General features: G+C 37.5%; 1 pseudogene; it reads left to right on the forward strand.

Annotated features, from left to right (window-relative positions):
* Positions 1-5,289, forward strand: part of LOC135460511 (protein patched homolog 1-like) — a 144,345-nt pseudogene extending 139,056 nt beyond the window's left edge.
* Positions 5,290-6,000: the final 711 nt, after the last annotated feature.

Genomic DNA, 6,000 nt, shown 5'->3' on the forward strand with positions numbered 1-6,000 from the left:
ATACATTGCTATATGGCAGTATGGCAGCATGCAGCATGCTGTCAGGTTTGAATGATGCTTTAGCTATGAATCAAGCAAAGACAGGCAGCCAAAGACAAAACCTTTATGAGATTTTGTTTAGCAGTGTCTGCCACATACACTACAGAACAAATGTGATCAGACTACAGCTGTTGATACAATTTCCTGTGCCTGGAAGGGAGAAAAATGTGGTGCACCCACAAGGGCTGAGTACTGTACCATACAATTCCAAAGACATCTTGAAGACATACAGTTGATGCATATCCTGGGGATTAACTGAATCCAGATCCTTGGAATCTAGTTGAGGGGTGTGGGGATTTTTTTGAGGGAGAGAAAGGTTGACTTTTTTTAAACTGCTGTCAGTAATGTTCTTCATTTCATTAAAAGGACCTGAAACTGGATCTAAGTCAGAGTTTAAAATAAACAAATCAAACAGAGAAACTCCACAGTAACATGTTTAATCCAGAATTCTCTGTCATAGCTCTAGCTGTGCAGTATTTGGCTGAAGAACCCTAGAGGCATACCACTGCTTTTTACCCCATAGATACATTTGCCAACAGTGATTCAAATAACACAGTGCACTTGTCTGGCTTTTTTTTGCACTGGGCATTTTCTGAAACACATAGATCATGGGAGACAAGTGCTAGAAAATTTTATACAGACATTGTTTTATTTTTATAGCTCTCCATTTACTTGGTAGCATGTTCTTCAAAGTTAACAACAGAGTTTAACTGCACACAGGCATGTATAGGCACTCTTGCCAATTTTTTTCCCTTTCCTTAACATACATTTCTTCAATTCTGTTGTTGTTCGCCCTCAGTTACAGATAGTTTTTTTGAATTTGTATTTCAATTGTTCCGTTTGTTCTGGAACCATCTGCTGATATAGTGGGTGTTATGAAAATTATATAAATATTAGTTTATCAATAACCAGTTTCCACTGTTGCTGTAGTTGTTTGGATTTTTTTCTTCATTCTCAAACAATAGCTTGCTGGTAAGCCACTTCAAGTGAAAGTTAATGCTATTTGTCTTTTTCTTTCCCCCTCCTATATGTCTGTGTTGTATCTCTAGGCTTTTTGTCATAAGCTTCATAAGCTTTGCAGCAAGAGCCCTGAAAGCAAAACTCATTCTGAATGGCTTCTAATCTTTCCATTTTGCAGTTGACTAAACGACGTCTGGTGGATGCAGATGGAATCATTAACCCAAATGCTTTTTACATCTACCCAACAGCCTGGGTTAGTAATGACCCTATGGCCTATGCTGCCTCACAAGCCAACATCTGGCCTCTCCACCCAGAATGGGTCTATGACAAAGCAGACTATATGGCAGAAACAAGGCTGAGAAGTAAGTAACATTTAATCTTAATGTCTTATAGTTTATATATGTGGTCTCACTGTCACAGACATATTTTCATTAAAATCCTTTCGTTAGGATTTTTTCCTGCTGAAGCTGAGAAGTTTCAGCACCAAAGTGTAAACAATGGTTATCTGCTGCTGTGGAATGCAACAGGTGGATCCGTGATTGGTCTCCTGTGGATTTTTGGATTTACTCACCACTCACTGCAGAGCTGTTCTCGCTTTCTGCCGGGAAACAGACCTATGTTGTTCATTCTTTTCTATTCTTAGCTTAGCTAGCCTTCTGAGAACTTTTCCTTCTATTCCTTTTAGTATAGTCATAATGTAATATATATCATAAAATAATAAATCAAGCCTTCTGAACATGAGGTCAACATTCTCGTCTCTCTCTTCATCCTGCAAACCTTGTGACCACTGTCACAGTCTCACTCTTTCCTTTAAGACCTGGCAACTATAGTTGGGTGATATTGTATAGGGCTCAGAAGCATAAACAGAACAATATATTGTGCTATTCTGTAGACGCAGGATACAAATGCAGTTGTTGAATCTAGTGTAATGTGGCACCACTGAAGGGTTTTATCATGTTGAAAAATGAGTTTTATAACAGTTTCTAGCAAAGCTCTACGAACTTATAAGAAGTATTGTTCTTAATGTCACTGGATAGTTCTGTATGCAAGAGAAACCTGGAGATTGCATTAAATTCCTGAATTTCATCATGTTTAACCTCAGTTTTTGATATGTAAGGAAATTTCATCAAGTTAGCTCATATGTATAAGATACCAACACCAATATGATATAAGAGCCATTATGGGGAGGAATCTGTGTGAGTGGGTGTTCTCCTTCTGTCCCTCCCACTCTGTGCTGTTCATTGTTTTGCATCCTTAGCAGCAATGTTGGTTCGTCTTGCTTCACTTCAGTAATTTATTGGGCGGACTGCTAGTTGGACACCAGTGGAGAATGGGAGCATACATGTGGGGAGTTGCGGTGTGATGTCATGGTTTGCGTCAGATACCTCAGTTTTCTCCCTGTAGATTTCTTCCCCAGGTCTGTCAATCACCTCTCCTTTCCCCTACCCTGACCCCTGTTGAGTGCTGTCTGTCAGTCCTGGCATTCCAGAAGGGCGTCAAGTGATTGGCAGAGTTCAAAAGATGCCTTTCAGCCTCGGAGGACATTGGGCCATCCAGGTGTCATTTGTCCCCTGAGACTTCCCCTCCCCTACCTGGTTGGTGAGATCCCTACCCCTTCCCTACCCCTCTCCACAGGGTTAAAAGGAACAACAACCACGTGGTTCGGGAGGTTCTGTTAGAGCAGTTACTGGATTCAGAGGCCTGTGGGCCAGGAATAAAGCTCTGGATCAAAATCCTCCAGCAGAACCCGACCCCTTTTCCTTCACCCCACCTTAAAGCTTCTCCGACAGAGCTAAACTTGAGCTCCTGCATGTCTGGACTTGTCTCTAGCGCCCAGCTGCAGCATCCAGCTTAGCCAAAGGTGTCTCTGAGGTGAAAACACCACTCTTGCCACCTTTTGGTCAAGCAGCAAGGGCCGGACAAGCCCAGGCATGTCCCATCCGGCTATATTAGTATTAATTCTAATAGTGGGGGAGGACTGGTACTCTTGAAAATGTGAGTGGGTAACAAGCTAGCTGTGCTTCAATGTATCCAAATCCTAGGACAGATATTCAGTAAAAAGCTGGTGAAGATTGCATACATATATTGAAATATGTAGTTGTTAAATGATATAGAATTGTTTGGGGACTTGATAAAGGCTGTGTTTATCAGAAAAATAGTAATTTCCTTTATTTGGAGTTTTTAAAGTGTCAGTTGTTCCAAAGATGCAAAAATTTAAATTCAACACCTTTAAGCATTCTGCTATAGAGAACAAGTGTCTTGTTAACCATGCTGTCTGTGTATCTCCTTCCCAAACATGTTAAAACTTTGCCATACTTGTCCTAGTTCCAGCAGCTGAGCCCATAGAATATGCTCAGTTTCCTTTCTACCTCAATGGATTGCTATATGTAATAACTATGCTGATATGGGGATTGCTAGCTACCGAAATGGTTATCCATTTCTATTTTGGGAGCAGTATAGTGGACTTTGTCACTGGTTTCTCTTATCCATTAGTGTGGTTTTGGCTTGCACATTTCTGATGTGTGCCCTCTTCCTCCTGAACCCTTGGACATATGGCATCATTGTAAGTTTATTATAGTGGTCTTTGTTGAAGTCAAATTCCTTTCAGCATAGCTCTTGCTATAATCAGGAAGGTTGTGTTTATGTCTGGGCATCTAATAGCGCATGTATATAGCATCATCCATTATATTTTCATTCAGCTTGAAGGGGTAGAGTTCATGCTAAAGATACAAACCTTTATAACCTTTGTCCACTTTAATAACCTTTGTCCTTTGTCCAACTTTTTGCAGATTGAAAGGTTTTGTTATAAGGATACATGAATTTTTATCTTTGTTCAGATGCCCATTAACATGAGAAATAAAGATACTTAGGAAAATTTAGAATGCTATTAAATATTAAAGTTATTTCTATTTAGTTTTTCCTTCTTTTTTATCAGTGTTATTTTTCAAGGCAGTTGCTTGTGACTAACTTGCCTGTAAATTTACCCACTGGTTTCTGAATGCAGTCTTTCTGGAAGGACTGAAATGGTTTGGTTGTACAATACACACTGAGAAAAGAGTGTAACTGGGCTATTGAAGAAAAAGGCTTATAAAATCATAAAGTGAAGAGAATACTCCTTCAAGCTTTCTGCAAGGTACCATAAGCCTCATAGTAAGCATTCAAGTTAAACTGAATTATGATGTTCCTATGTTTACATTCCATAAACTGTTATATGATTTATGTGTATGGTTTCATAAATGTTGCGTGGCTTACAAAAATGTAAAATAGTTGCTAGTTTTTGTATTGTACATTTATATAGCTAGTATGTTAAAAGGTAAATGTTTAGTCTAGAATATTTTTCATAGCACTGAATCAAGCAATTTACGTTATTTTTCTTGTTTTGTTAGCTTATAAAATAGTTTATTACAGTGCATACTTTTATCCCTTGGAAAAGTGGTTTATTTTCAGAGTCTAACATTGCTTTTTGTCTCTTTTTCCTGCTTGGCTTTAGAAACTTTGAAATTGAGTCCATGGATTTCCTCCCCTCCTTTATTGTTTTTTACAAGGTAGATGAAAGAAAAATAAAAGCTTTCTCTTATCTATTTGCATTGTCCATATGAATCCCTTCAAGTATCTTTAAAGCTCAAAGGCCCCCTGTAACTCGAGACTCATCAGCTAATTATGACATTCACCCTCTTCTGAGCTTTAAACCTCTTCTGGAGTCATCCTCACATTTGGAGTACTACAAAAATAATTCCAATGCAGTTATTTGAAAGTTAATTTTTTTCTTCTTTCTCATGGATATTCACTGGAACATTATTTTTCTCTTTTTCACCAATTTCCTTGAAAAACCTTATAGAAAAAACTATTTTTTAAATCACATTGATAAATTGTTACCAATAGAAAAGTGATGCTTGATCTCTTAAATGGTTCTTGGGATAATAATTTAAGTTGACACTTTAGAGGGTCATTGCCATTGAACACAATGAAACAAAGAAAAATGGCTTGTCTTTGAGGATAAGAGAAGGACTGATGTGAGGAATATATTTTATAGTCCCCATATTGTTTTATAATATTCTTCTTCATTTGTCTTGAGTATGAGAAGTTACTAACAGCTGTTTGAAATTTGTCTTGAGTATGAGAAGTTACTAACAGCTGTTTGAAATCATCTAAGTGGTGGTTCTGGCTCTGATGACTGTGGAGCTGTTTGGTATGATGGGTCTAACTGGAATAAAGCTGAGTGCAGTGCTTGTGGTTATCCTGGTTGCTTCTGTTGGCATTGGTGTGGAATTCACTGTTCATACTGCTTTGGTATGTAAAACTAGAAAACATTTTCAAAGTATTTAAAAATAAAATGGTAACTGTTATAATTCCAAATCCTTACCTAAACTCCTAAGTCAGTGGCATGATTTTCAGAAAAGTATCAGTCAAACTTACCACAAAGTTCTTTGTGCCATTTGGATTGTCATGGTAGAGTATATCTGATCTGAAGAAAATGTTCGTAACTGTTGAGTCAGTCTCCTAGAAGATAAGAGGGAACAGATAACAATATTTTAATATTAATAATGCTTTTTTAAGACTGATTTATTAAGATTATGGGTAAATGTGGTATCTGATTGTGTGAGACACAAATATGTAGACAAAGCAGAACTCTTAATATTCATTCTTTTAGGCCACACTCATTCACCTTCTGCAGCCTTGCTGTTGACTCTCAGTGCTATGTAGTTCTTTATGCCCTCTTGTGTGTAGATTCTGTGTCTTGTGGTAAAGAAACCTTCAAAGGGAGATATTCAGAATGATATAATTTCATTTACTTTCTCTGGAACACTAAAATTTGAATGTTTTTAATTCTTCATTTAAAAATCACCTTCTTTTCAAAACCCAGCAGCAATTTAATAATGAGCTCAAATGTGCAATCTGTAGGGAAAGAGTTTTCAAATGTAATAAAGAAAAGCAGAGAGGAATAAATGCTTGAATGTTTTATATAAACATTTTCAACAATTTCAAAGTTAGGGTGCTCAA

This window comes from Zonotrichia leucophrys, unplaced genomic scaffold, assembly GCF_028769735.1.
Source record: "Zonotrichia leucophrys gambelii isolate GWCS_2022_RI unplaced genomic scaffold, RI_Zleu_2.0 Scaffold_50_376499, whole genome shotgun sequence".
Lineage (NCBI taxonomy): Eukaryota > Metazoa > Chordata > Aves > Passeriformes > Passerellidae > Zonotrichia > Zonotrichia leucophrys.